Source organism: Ostrea edulis, chromosome 8, assembly GCF_947568905.1.
Source record: "Ostrea edulis chromosome 8, xbOstEdul1.1, whole genome shotgun sequence".
Lineage (NCBI taxonomy): Eukaryota > Metazoa > Mollusca > Bivalvia > Ostreida > Ostreidae > Ostrea > Ostrea edulis.
The window spans coordinates 30,487,667-30,502,380 of record NC_079171.1 but is presented as its reverse complement, the minus strand read 5'-3'; positions in this window follow the sequence as shown (position 1 = coordinate 30,502,380).

Genomic DNA, 14,714 nt, shown 5'->3' with positions numbered 1-14,714 from the left:
GTACACCTAATTTTCACTGCAGTAGGAGGGAGAGAGGGAGTACATGCTCTTGACCTTAAAATTTCAGCCAATTGCTTATGGGATTTATGAGCTTGATCACTGTTTATCTTTACCTTTCATATGTGAAATTGAAAAAGAAATTCTCAGAACTCAGTAGCATCAAGAGACTTTGGAAGCGGCCCTACCCTTTTACTGACCCCGTTCAAAAAAATGTCTCAATTTATCATTGGTTTGGGATATACTGAATATTTTGATTATGTTTTTATACTACAATGAATGCCCCTTTAGTATTTTGAAGTTTAAGCAAACTAGTATGTTACAGAGGTTTCAACAGTCGCGTTTAAAATCAGCATTTTGAAAATTATATGGTCGTTATATAGCGATCTAATTTGCCAAATACAACCTATCATTGGGCCAAATTGTGTCTGACTTTTTTCATACCGATTGTTAGGCCGCTCTTGGCACACTAATTTTGATTACAGATTTCTCCATTTACCTGATCGATATACAGAGCTCACGGCGGGTTTGACCAGTCGAGAGGGGATGCTTACTCCTCCTAGTCACCTGATTCCACCTGTGGTGTATTCGGGGTCCATGTTCGATATAACTTCACCTTTTCATTGCTAAAAATTTGCGACACTGCACTTTAAGGTAGTACTCTACATCGTCATAATGGCTGACTTCCTTTAAAAACATGGATGAAAAAATCGATATCAGCAATATTTGGCTTTTCCTTTTCAATTTAAATACCTAGCCGAGTAGCTCAGTAGGTTAGAATAACGACTGCTGACCTGTAGGTCGGAGGTTCAAGTCCAGCAGGAGTTTTAATATTTTTTCAGACTACCTTCCACTAAAACTGTATTTTTTGACAAAATAAAGTAAATTTGAAAATTTTCAACTTCAAAATATTATTGTACATATCCTCCACTTTTCATCTACGTCAAATTTCTCTGGTGTAGCACACCTCCTTAAGCTAATGGCGTCTCTTCATGAGTAAAAAAAAATCTCGAATGGAACGAGAACAGAATACAGTATATTGCATTATTGACGTCCCGCCAAAATATTTTCACTCATACTGAGACGTAAAACACGCCAATCTTGTTCAATACTACATTTGCATTATCATTAACGTTGTATTGTACATTCCAACAATGATGTCAAATTCCATGGAAGACACAATGAGAAAGCGAGGAGTGAAAAATTCATTCCCTACCACGTTTTGTTTTAGCATAGTCAAAATGAGAAAGACCAGTGCATTGATGGATTTTGAATGACAAAGAACATTTGCATAAAACGTCACAGTTCTTAACAGACACTTGAACTATAATATTATTAAATCTTTATCTTGTAGATGAAATGATAATGTTACCTGCAATCTTTTATCGACTTATTGATCCTTTTTAATTAGTTTTTAGAAATTCTTATTGTAAGCCGATGTGGGGGGAAAAACGGTTTGTGACGGCTCTTGTAATTCGTTTTTACTTTTCAGTATAAGGCAAAGTTGACAGCATCATTAGAAACATAAAAGGCACCAAGACGTAGTTGGAGCAATAATGTGTCGGATATTTCAACTGTGCATAGTTACTCTGGTGCTAATTAAAGATGGAGAATCGAAAGAGGGAAATCAACAATATAGATCAACAATATTTAAAACCTACAGACAATTTGATGACGCACTTGTAGATAATTCTGACGTCATCTCTAGAATCAGAGCACGGAGTACCATGGAATGCTCACGACAATGCCTCGAAGAGACGATTCCATGTTTGTCTTTCGTGTTTGATGGAGGCAGTGCTTACTGTGCACTCTTATCAGTAGCTTTACCAAGAACAACCCTGCCTGATGACCCAGTGCAATTGAAGGGACGATATCTAAGTAGGTCAGCGAATTTGGATCTGGATTTCGAGTCAGCTGACGTGGAGGTTATTGGAGGTATGTAGCAGACGCATAATATAGTTTTTCATACATGCTAAAGAAGGTAATAGGGGTGGTTCCATCAAAACTTCAGCATTGTATTGTTGAGGAGGTGGAAGGAAATGTTTAATGATCATTCAAAATGTATGACTTAAATTTAGGGGCGAGATCAAAAGATTGATGTAGGATAAAAATCTAAATACAAATACAATGTAGTTAAAGGGAGGAAGGGTTAAAACCTCCCGAACGTTTCTGTCATCCGACATCGATTACACTTCAGTGGAAAAAGAAAAACAGACAAGTGACTGTTGAAAACCACATGATATTACATTCTAATGAATATTTAATAGTTTTGATGTACACTTTCATTTGTGAATAAACAATCAGATTGTTATTTATACTCGTATGTTTTTATTTATTCTTACGATTAGTTTCAGCATTCACATTTAGTTTTAAGGGGGAGGGGTCTTGGTGAAAACTATGTCAATTTAGTTTTTTGTCAGACATTAAACTTTGATCTCGCCCCTTATCGCTTTATGCTTATGTTTTCATTACCATTAAGTTCAACAATGAAAAAGATAAGTAGAGCACAACCCGCCAATTAAGGTTATTGCACATGTAAAATAAAAGATGACAACCCTGCCCCTTCCTCGTACTTTTGATACTGCCTGTGTAGCATCGGGGTTTTGTGTACTTTGGAATTCGTAGAAATGTAAACTAATAAAAGCAGAAAAATACTACACCGTGTGCAGTTACTAGATGGCCTTATTGCCGTTGTCACTTCATCGAATTTAAATCATAATTTTCTTCAGTAGTTTACATAGTCTCTGTAACAAAACTTTAGGATTTGTTTTTCAGGCAAGCAGTATGTTTTCTACATACTTCCACTGACAGATTATCTTTCTTGCAAGGTAATTATTCATCATTGAATTAGTTTCTTAGAAAGTATACCAGATATAACGTTAATTCAATTCGATTTAAATAACACTTTCACCTACCATAATGAATTTATACCGATTGTTAGATTGTTCTTGAAACACTGATTTTGACTGCGGATAACTCCGTTTACCTGATCAAGATATAGAGCTCACGGCGTGTGACAGGTCGACAAAGGATGGTTACTCTCCTTGGGCACCTGATCCCACCTCTGGTATATCCAGGGGTCCGTGTTTGCCCAGGTCTCTATTTTGTATTGCTTATAGGAGTTATGAGATTGACCACTGTTCGTTATCTTCGCTTTTCCTTGAATATGATGATGTTTGTATTAGAACTTGGGCTAGTAAAGGTAATGAGGTCCCCCTTTAGAGATTTTTGTACAGAAATATTTGTTGAAAATACACAATCCCTTGATTATTAATTAGGTTGTTTGACATTCCTACGTGGGGGCGTTGTTAGGTTATGGGCACAAACATTGAACGTGTTAAAATAAAAGCTGGAAACAGATAACTCTTCAAATCCGAAATAGATGATATTGGCATTTGTAAACAAGTATTTCTAAACTTATGTACCCTTTGGTTATATATCAAGTTGTTTGAAACAAATATGTGGGCGCTTTCAGGGCTTTTGGACTAAAACATATTTTTTTGTGAAAAATCGCCGAAAATAGAAAACATCTCCACATCCTAAATAGGTAGCATGGACCTTTAAGAACAATCATTTTATGAAAGTATGTAACCCTGTAATTGTAAATCATTGTTTGACAATAATGCAAGTGAACCTCTTTGGAACCAATATAGGTATGGTCACTCAAATCCATTCGTCCCAATGACTCGGATATTAAATGTTTAAATCGTATATCCTATCTAATTCTTACATAGCTTTAATGTATATCTCATCATGAAAGGTGAAGATAACGAGCAGTGATCCTATAAGCAATACAAAATAGAGAGTTGGGTAAACACGGACCCCTGGACACACCAGAGGTGGTATCAGGTGAATAGGGGGAGTAAGCATCCCCTGTCGATCGTCCACACCCGCCGTGAGCCCTGTATCCTGATCGAGTAAACAGAGTTATCGGTTTATCATATATTATCGTATACGTTCTATATTTTGTAGAAATTTTGCCCTAGCACAGGAGCATATCTTCTTGAAATCGATTCGCAGGCAGAATGGGACTTTCTACGACAGAAAGGTATACACCAAACATAGAGATTTATGTCACTAGGGAGCGATTCACGATATAATGCACAACTGAGAGGATAAGGGTCCGACTCTTCACCTCGGCGACCTATAACATACTTAAGAGCTAAGCATTGGATGCTTTATAAACGAACGTCATGATTCCTTACATCTGATCTTGAAAATAGTAGTTATGTTACATGTTAGCTCGAAGAGGAATTTCAGTGGTACGATTTTAATCTTCGTGAATAAGTCATTGTTTGTGATGTTCAAAAATTTAAAAGAAAAATACAATTATGACGCAAAACCACTCATGAAACAAACAATAAGTCATAACAGATATATGTTCCTCATATGTCGACAAGGAATGCTGCCCACTCCTTCTAGGCACCTGATCCCACCTCTGGTGTCTCCAGGGGTCTGTGTTTGCCACAGACTATGCTTTAAAATTGTGTTCTATTTCATATACTTTAAAGAGTTCAGAGATTCATTGCTGTTTGTTATCTTCACCTTTTCATGTAGGCATATTTTGTGTTCATATGTTTGTTATGACCTTTCTCCTATGATCAAATAATTTCGAGCTCTCTAATTCACAGAGATCAAACATTCTTTTTTTTTTTAAATTAGAAAGTGAAGATAACAATTATCGATTTCATAATTCGTATGTTACAAATTTAATATAGGGCAAACATGAACCCTTGGACTTACAAAAGACGGGATCAATTGCCTAGGAAAAATACGCATACGATATGTACCCTATATTCTGATCAGGTAAACGGAGTAATCTGTAATCAAAATCAATATGTAAACTCGGCCTAACAATTGTTATGAAACACGTCAGACAGCATTCAACTCATGTCAAGTTGTGTTTGTAAATCAGATCGTTCTAACGACCATATAATTTGCGAAATGTCTATATTAAAGGAGACTGTTGAAACCCTTATGCATCAACTTATTTGTCAGTAGTCTGAATCGATTTAAAAACTGATCATACACAATACGTGTTCTTACCTATCGAATCAGTTGAAAGTTGAAAGACTAGAATGTGAAATTCCTCACGTGCCCTTCACCTACATGTAGGTGAATATTGCATTTGAGTTTTCTAACATCGGATCACGATCAAATTTGACTTTTTCAAATTGTTACGATTTATTATTATTCAATGAAAAATTACGTATCTACTCACGTTCGATTATGTCTTACACTATAATTGACTTACATCACGAACAGGCGTTACAGTTGTTGAATTATAGGAACAGCGAACCCGATCTAAAGATGACAGATCAGCGAAGGATAGGAAGGGAAACCAAAACTGCACAAGAGTCAGTCAATATTAATTAATTCAGAATCGAAACGAACAACACGCAAATAAATTTCTTTTATTTTTCCTTATCACAATTTTACCTAAATTTATTTGTAAATTTAATGAATCTGGTAGGGATAGATTATAGAATGCAGAGATGTGATTTTGTGACGTCACGACATGGTAGTCCGGCCTTGGTGGGGATGTTTAAAATATTGATATGTCCGTTGTTGGATTGTTGGGAGGGAGTTTAGACCTCTGACGCCACAAATGAGAAGGGAGATAATTTTTTAGCTTAACCGTGTCGGAGAATAGATTTGTTTTGGCAAATTTAATCATACAATCGGACTTGAATCGAGAAGGGGGTCAAAATATCATTACACACCTAGTGTATCTATCTATCTATCTATCTATCTATATCTATATATATATATATATATATATATATTCTTATTTTCTCAATTTATATCTAGTTACTGGTTAAAATTCAAATACCTATGGTTTTAGTAACCGTTTAGATGTTTCTATTCAATCATATAAATATAAACTCGAATTTCTAATCAACGACGGTTAAGTCTCGCAGTGTAGGTGCATGCATTGATGAACGACCAGACATTATTTTGTAGGCTTTATAGCTAAAAGCCATATTTCATATCTAAAGTTATTCAATCATATTTAAAACAATTATTGACATTTTCCGGCAAATGCGATGAATCAGCTACATGCACTTCGGAAGCAAAATATTGCACTCCTCATATTGTTAAAGTATCGCACTGATTGAGAAAATACTAATACGTGTATGCTAATTTTCAAACTGCACCGGAAGTTATCTCCCTCCATTTATGACGTCAATATTAGTAAATTAATATTGTATCTTATTGTAATCAAGTGGCATAGTAATTCTCTACGAATTAAGAATGATTACTGAATATGAAATGCTCCTGCAATACTCGTTCCCATGACCTTACTTTTGCGGTTTTTTTGTGGGATTCTGTCACAGGTAATATGAAATGATTTAACAGAATATGTAATACTATGAATTTGAAAACCTTCTCAACACCTTGACGTTTAAGTAGTAATCTTTCAGTAATATTTCTAATCAATATTTTTCACGATTACTTGAAGCGCAAATAGATTTATACATGAAATTGCATGTACAAATCACACGGACACTTTTAATGACTCCATAGCTGTGAATGGCACACATTGAGCTTACAGTAGTTATTCAGCTGAGCCATATTTATCTCCAGCGAAAAGCTAACAATGGAATAAAAATCTGTTCAGAGGTTCACAAGCCTCAAACTTTGCATTGCACAGTCCAGTTTATTAATGTAAACAGATCACAACCTCTTGTCATAAAGAATCAATATATTAAAAAAAATGAAAGCCCTACCTAGAATAGTTCATATCATATTTAAAGGGAAAGGCAACCCTAACCACACAGTTGCTTTTATGAATAAAGTATCACTTACTGATAATTCGTAATTGGCAGTCTTAAACAACAAAAATCCTTGCTTAACAATTAAATCAATATTAATCTATCATGTATTTTAAATTACCCGCCTCTAAGAGAGTGGCATTGAAGTTTAATTTATGACGTCACACCGTCTGTTCCGGTTTATTTCATCAACAGTACTGTAAACATTAATCTATGCAAGGAGACCCGCAAATTACGCATAGCTTACCAAATTTAAGAATTTTTTAGGCATTTGAAGCAAGTGGCTAGATTTTTATCTGGGTCAGAGTTAGACCCCTTTCTATAATTATGGTATCACAGGGTTCGGGCCCAAAACGAGCTGAGCCCCTTTGGTGTAGATTTGAGGAAATTGAGAAAAGAATACGTTCAATCGAGTCGAAGACCAGGTAGACAGTACACGTTTCTTCATACAAATGTCTTGAACCTCAACTTGTCATTACGCAAACGATGGGTTGCCAGGAAGGCATCAACCTATCTATTAGTAAGATCTACCGGGGTACCACATGCACAAATTTGATGATCTCTCAGGTGCTTGGGTTCAGGACCCCCACCCCACCCCCCACCCACCCACCCCCCCCCCCTCCGAATAAGCTACATGAGTTGATTAAATGATTTTTTTTTTGTTGAAAATATTTCTAATATGCATGTCAACAACATCTTGCATACCCATCAAGTTCAAAATACTTCAAAAATAAGCCCTTCTAAAACAAATACTCTCACTGGTAGTATAAGTTCTGTTATAATAACCAGTGAGGGTTTTTTAAAGGGCTTATTTTGAATTATTTTGGACTTTAATGGTATGCAAGACGTTGTTGACATGCATTTGAAATATTTTCAAGAAAAAAAAATAATTAAATCAACTCATAAAATAATGTAGCTTTTTCGGAGGGGGTGGGGGTGGTCCAGAACCCAAGCACCTGTGGATGACCTTAGAATCTCATCAAAACCGGAACAGACGGTGTGACGTCAAGATGATTGATTTTTGTAGTTTTGAATACAAAAGAGTTACACATCATGGCGGCCTCTATAGATCGCAGGAATTTCAATTTTTGACGTTTTCAAATTAGTACTCGCAAAGCTTATCTAGGCCATATATGAACAGAATTGTCTGATGAAACTTTATCATATAATAAAAAACTTACACAGTACCAATTTTGATGCATCAGATGCGCATTTCGACAAAATAATAATGTCTCTTCAGTGATGCTCAATCGAAAGTTTTGAAATCCGAAATACCAGTAAACTTGTAGGCGCTAAGAGCTATTCTAGGGGAGTTCAGAGTGCAAAAAAGGTGGAGTCAAAGGATAAGAGCTATGCATGAGAGGGATAATCCTTAATTTTGAAATGAATTTCTAAATTTTATCACAGCGATTAAATATACATCCGTATTTTCAAGCTAGGAACGAAGTACTTAGCTACTGGGCTGTAGAGACCCTCGGGGACTAACAGTCCACCAGCAGAGGCCTCGACCCAGGGGTCACAATATAAAACTTATACGGTACCAATTTTGATGCACCAGATGCGTATTTCGACAAATAATGTCTCTTCAGTGATGCTCAACCGAAATATATCATATGATTAATCCTATCATTTATCATGTAAAAATATTTTGGGTTGCCTTTCCCTTTAATAGATTATGTTTTCTCAAATATAGGCCAAACTCCGAGTCCAAGGTCACACGGTCAGAGGTCTTATCATAAGAAATATACATAAAATATATGAAAGACCTACCTTAGGTAGTTCAGGACATATTTGATAGGTCAAATATTTTTATTAAAAATAGATGCAACTTCCGGTCAAAGTCATATCACACACCATTACATTACATGAAAGGGCTTTTCATAAAAATATATGCAAAATATGAAGTAGTTAAAGAGATATTTCAAAGAATGTTCCTATATATCAGTATTGTAACGTGTTATTGGGTTCTTTACAAGAGATGGGGTCATATATTTATAATTTTCCTCTTACTCTACTTGAGCTATTGATTTATCATTAAAACAATTTTCTCTATTTCTCTGTCGGAGCTTTGATTGGTACCGAGTTACTTATCTCAGGTTTCTAATCATACACAGAGGGTAGTTCGCTGGCTGGGCTACTTGCACTGTGTTTCTGAGCCAAGTTCCTATTGCTTAGTGAAAGTACAGGGTGCCTCACCCTTATTCAGGATAATTGCACCCAGTACCCCACTGCAATTCCTTAAGCTCTTTTCACTTATGCTTATTCCCTTTCTCTCTAGCCTATCTCTATTTTTAGCCTACTTATTATTGCTCTTTCTTGCTCTTGGGCTGTTCACATCAGACTGACTGATTTCTCGACTGCAGGCTCTTATATACTACTGGACCATGTCTATCCAAAAGGGGCAATCAGGTCCTTGGATTATTCCAAATTATAAATCACTTCTGCGTTTGGAAGACATGGACCTAATACACTATAACTATTAATGATCACAGTATATATTACTTTACCTGCCTATTATAGCCTTACCCTACTCCAACGGACGATGATTTCCACAAATATGGATCTACTCTATGCCAGGAAGCTTTCATGTAAATTTCCACTTTACTTGTCCTATGATTTTTTGAGAAAAAGATTTTTAAAGATTTTCCATATATACTCACATGTAAAAAATGTTGTCCCCTATTGTGACCCAACCTGGAATTTGCACCAGGTCTGGAAACTTTCGTGTAAATTCGAAATTCTTTGACCAAGCTTTAGTGGTTCTTGCTAAGATTTTAAAAGATTTTCACTATATACTTGCATGTAAAGCTTTGATGCCCTATTGTAACCCCATCCTACTCCCGAGAGTATGATTTCAATAAACTTGATTCTTCCCTACGTTAGGAACTTAAGAACTTTTCTAGTCCAGTAGTTCTTTCGAAGATTTTTTTTAATTCTTATATTTTCGCATACATGCAAAACTTAGATCATCTATTGTGGGCCATGATTTAACCAACTTAAGTTTGTATTATGTCAGGAAGGTTTCAAGTTAATTTCAACTTTTCTGGCGCAGTGGTTCTTGGGAAGATTTGTAAAAGACCCCACACTTTTTTCTTTTCGTGATTATCTCCCGTTTTAAAGTTGACATGGTCCTTTATTTATCGGACTTTAATCCCTGTTATCCATGGGTGATTTGTACCAAGTTTGATTGAAATTGGCCTAGTGGTTCTAAAAAAGATGAAAATGTGAAACGTTTACAGACAGACAGACGACAGACAAAAGTTGATCAAAACACCTCACTTGAACTTTCAGTTTTCAGCTGAGGTGAGCTAAAAAAGTAGTGTTGTACTGGGATGTCAAGGAGCCTGTCACCATACCAAATAATGTTATGCAATATATTCTAAATGTTTCAGTGTGCTTAGCCAATGAAATTGCGTGTTACAATTAACAATGAAATTATATAAGCAATGGATTAACAGAATATCTATTGATGTAAGCGATGGATATCGAAGTTTCTCTAAATTAGCAGTGCTTTGTCCAACTATCAAAGATCCTGGTCCTCATTTATGGCATATAGTGAAGCAGGTCGTTTCCCAATTTATAGTAAATGTGTATAGTACAATTATTTCATACTGGACTAAATTATTGCAAGGTTGTGAGTTTTGTAAATGTACTTTATAATTTTTTTGGCATACATAGTCATAATCTATTAACCGTACTGTTAAGAAACCCTGGTTTGAATGTATTCATAGAATTTTATACATGTGTGGACTTTCCAATATATGGCACCAACAAAAGAAAGTAAATGAACAATGGATAACAAATGCTCTCAAACAAAGATTTAAGGATCAATTTATTCAAACATGGTCGAGCAATATGTTCAAATCATCTAAAGGTAAAATATACAGAACTTTTAAGATAGACTTTGGACCTGACAAATATTTAGACAAAATGTCGAAAAGATTTAGAACTATTCTTCTTAAACTTCACACCACAAATCACCACGTTTCCAGTAGAAACTTGCAGATGGATTAGTATTCCATATACTGAAAGATTTTGTGTTCTATGTAATGAATCAATAATTGCAGACGAATTCCATTATATATTAGAATGTAGTGCTTTGTCAAATATTAGAAAAGAATACCTACACAGTAGGTAGTACACAAGACCTAATACTGTTAAATTTCATGAAATTATGTTAACCAGTAAGGTTCAAGACTTTAAAATTCTGTATGTTTATCTCAAAAATAAATGACTTAGTCAGTCCTCCTTAACATATTTTGTAAATACTTTTTCACTACATGTACATTGTATATTTGTACATACTCTGACCTTATTCTTACTCAGATATATGTTTATGTACCATATATAATGTGGTTTGAGCAAATAAATAAACTTGAATTTGAACATGTATTGACGTACATGTAAGCAATGACCCTTGATTTTTTTCTACATCAACAGGACCACTGGGAATGTATATAACTGGGGCCACAGACCAGGCTAAAAGAGGCGCCTTTGTTTGGGGAACATCCGGGACTCCTGTGACGTTTGGATTCAATACATTACTGTTCTCTCCAAGCCCAACGTACGACTGCTTATACTTGGCAAATAGCAAATTTTTTCCCACGACCTTAGAAAGGGTGCATTGCACACTTTTATCCATGTGTGTGTGTGAAAAAGAACTTCAATAAAGGAAGTCCAGTTGATACTGATCTTGTTTTCATTAAATAAGTATGTAAAACAATGTAAGTTTTACTTCCTGAGAAATGTGTAGTTTTTCGCATCAAAAACTTTAACGGCAGACATACACATTTATGGACCCATGTGTTTCTGTATTCTTTCCCGCTAAATAACATGGTTTGTCATTATTTTTGCGACATCAAATTACATAACATTGCATTTCATATTCAATATAAATGAATTCATTGATGTATGTGTGTACATCGATAAGCATTTTCAAGTAAATATTTTTAAAATTTTACAATTGGTTTAAGTTTAAATTTCAGATTTATTGTATTTACGTGTATATACTGCTCTTAGCTCACTTCTGCAATAAATCAGATATGCTTCGTTTATTTTTATTTTTTTATACTTTTTTGCCCATTATGGTTTATGTACAACAGGTCATTTCAGGTCAGGTGTCTTGCTACGAATGACGTCATAGTTTCCTGTCGTTCAGTAATAGGTGGATATAGAGACATTATGGGCAATATAGATACACAGAACGCCTCCTGGTGAGCATTGACCTCCGCTTTTGTTGATTGTGTGTACGTCAGTGAGTCATAAAATTGTTATTACACCAATGACAGAAAGTCGGTTTACATTATCTTGTTTCTGAGCGAAGTATGCCTTACAAAGCCCACCGGGAATACATGTACGATATGTCTCCAATTAACACTAAGCATTCCTCGAACAAGGCATATAGTTCGTCTATCATGATTCGACCGCGAGATGACTGAATGACGTCATAACTCATGATTCGATCGTGAGATGATTGAATGACGTCATAACTCATGATTCGACCGGGAGATGACTGAGTGACGTCATAACTCATGATTCGACCAGGAGATGACTGAGTGACGTCATAACTCATGATTCGACCGCGCGAGATGACTGAATGACGTCATAACTCATGATTCGATCGTGAGGTGACTGAATGACGTCATAACTCATGATTTGACCGGGAGATAACTGAGTGACGTTGTCATCCTGAATTGACGCTCACTGGCATCTGCTGCAAATGTTGATTTCAAATATTTTAGGTTATAACCCGTAAAATGTTTACACGCTACACACAAGCATGTGGATGTAAATGATTGCGACTGTTATTCGATAGATCGCACCCTTCCTCATCGAAAAGCCCAAGTTCAGAACATAGGATACACCCAAAATTGTTATCGAATTCTGTAAAACTATTTGTTAATATTTCAAAATTGCTAAAATTTATATTTACCAAAAAAAAATATTTCTATTTTGCCTTAATCTGACAATTCAATGAGAAAACATTACCCCCCAAAAACGAAATTGTTTTAAAACGTCTTTTCATTGGTGCATTTCATATATTTGATTGCTGATTTACATTATTGTTTGATGAAAGATGAAGGTAACGAACAGTTATCAATCTCATAACTCCTATAAGCAATACAAAATAGATAGTTGGGCAAACACGGATCAAATAAAACAAAATCCCCACGTAGATACAGCAAAAGCTTACCTCATTTGATGCGTCCACATTCGTCGCTACCCTATGGTCTCACGATTACAGACTGTAATCAATCTACTACTGTCCGACTGCACAAACGTTCGTTGATGGAAGTGAGTCTCATGTCAAAATAAGTTAATATCGAGACATATATTGGCACACTAATTTTGACTACGGATAACTCCGTTTGCCTAATCAGGATATAGGGCTCACGGCGGGTGTGACCGGTCAACAGGGGATGCTTACTCTTCCTAGGCACTTGATCCCACTTCTGGTGTGTCCAGTGGTCCGACTGATACACAAACTAAGTAAGTTATAAGTATTTAGGGAGTAATTAAATATATAATAATATATATATTCTCGAGGCAGAGAACGAGATAATTTCCTCCGATGAAGATAACGAACAGTGATCAATCTCATAATTCCTACAAACAATACAAAATAGATAGTTGGGCAAACACGAATTCGGGTGATTTAACAGTGTGTGAGGGCTTACTAAGTACATTCACTTACGCAGTGATGAATATTAGTCCCACTCCCGCGTGTAAAGAAATTGTTTCGCGCCTCACTATATACGAAAGTTCTCCAAAGGGAAATAACTCGGGTGTATCTCGAAACCGGTGTATTGTGTCCTGTGGTAAAATACCCCTAGAATGGAAACGAGGATTAATAATGCCCTTGTACAAAGGTGGTTCAAAACCCAAAAATACGTGTGACAGTTACAGACCAGTAGTGTTACTACCTTGCTTTTAAAAAAAAAATTGAAAAAAATTATTCTGTCCCGGATATATGAATTTTTTATATCAAATGAGTATCTCCCCAATAAGCAACAGCAAGGATTTCTTTTATTATATTATATATTTTCATTATAGATATTCAAAATGTCCAGAATATGTTCTTTGACACAGCCATACACGAAATGGGGCTCAAACACACAATTAACTTTCTGATTACAAAGTAAATATTCTAATCACTGTTCTTGAACCGTCGCATATATTCCAATTTTTCCGAGACACCTCCCCCCCCCCCCCCTCCCACGATCATATTTGGACTACATGAATACCAACTGGACTGACGGTAAAAACGTATTGTTGTTTTTTTATCATACATGTATAGGTATTTACAACCAGATTCACAGGTGCACGGGTTCAGAACCCCTCCTCCCACCCCTCCTCACCTCCTCCCACGAATAGCATACATGAGTTATGATATCCAATACGGTTATTTTTTTTATTAAAGGGTTTATTTTGAATTATTACTTTTGGGATGTGCAAGATTTTGTTGATATGCATTAGAGATATTTTCAACAAAATATATTCAAATATACTCATGTAGGCTATTTGTGGAAAGTGGGGGTCCTGAATCTAAGCAGTACCATAATGCCGGGGGGGGGGGTGTAAATTTATACATGTAAAACAATATCATTATTTTATGGAAAACATATATGAAGAAAATGTACATGTATGCCGTTACATGTCGTTTTTGATATAGCTTATAAATAATCAAGTGAAATAGACAATGTTTCGGCCAGTCGCTTCTTACGACAAGCAAGGCGTACTGAAATACTCCGTTTTCTAGAAGCTTTTATCTTTAGCATTATTTTCTAGATTGTATTGTGTACTATGCTTACCAGTTACCGTGTCATTATTTCATTAACACGAATACCGGAAACCGTATATATTTACACCCGTCGCAAGCTTAGGTAGGGTGTTTTATTGAGTTGTTTGTCGTCTGTTATTGATTAGCAGAGATGACAAAAT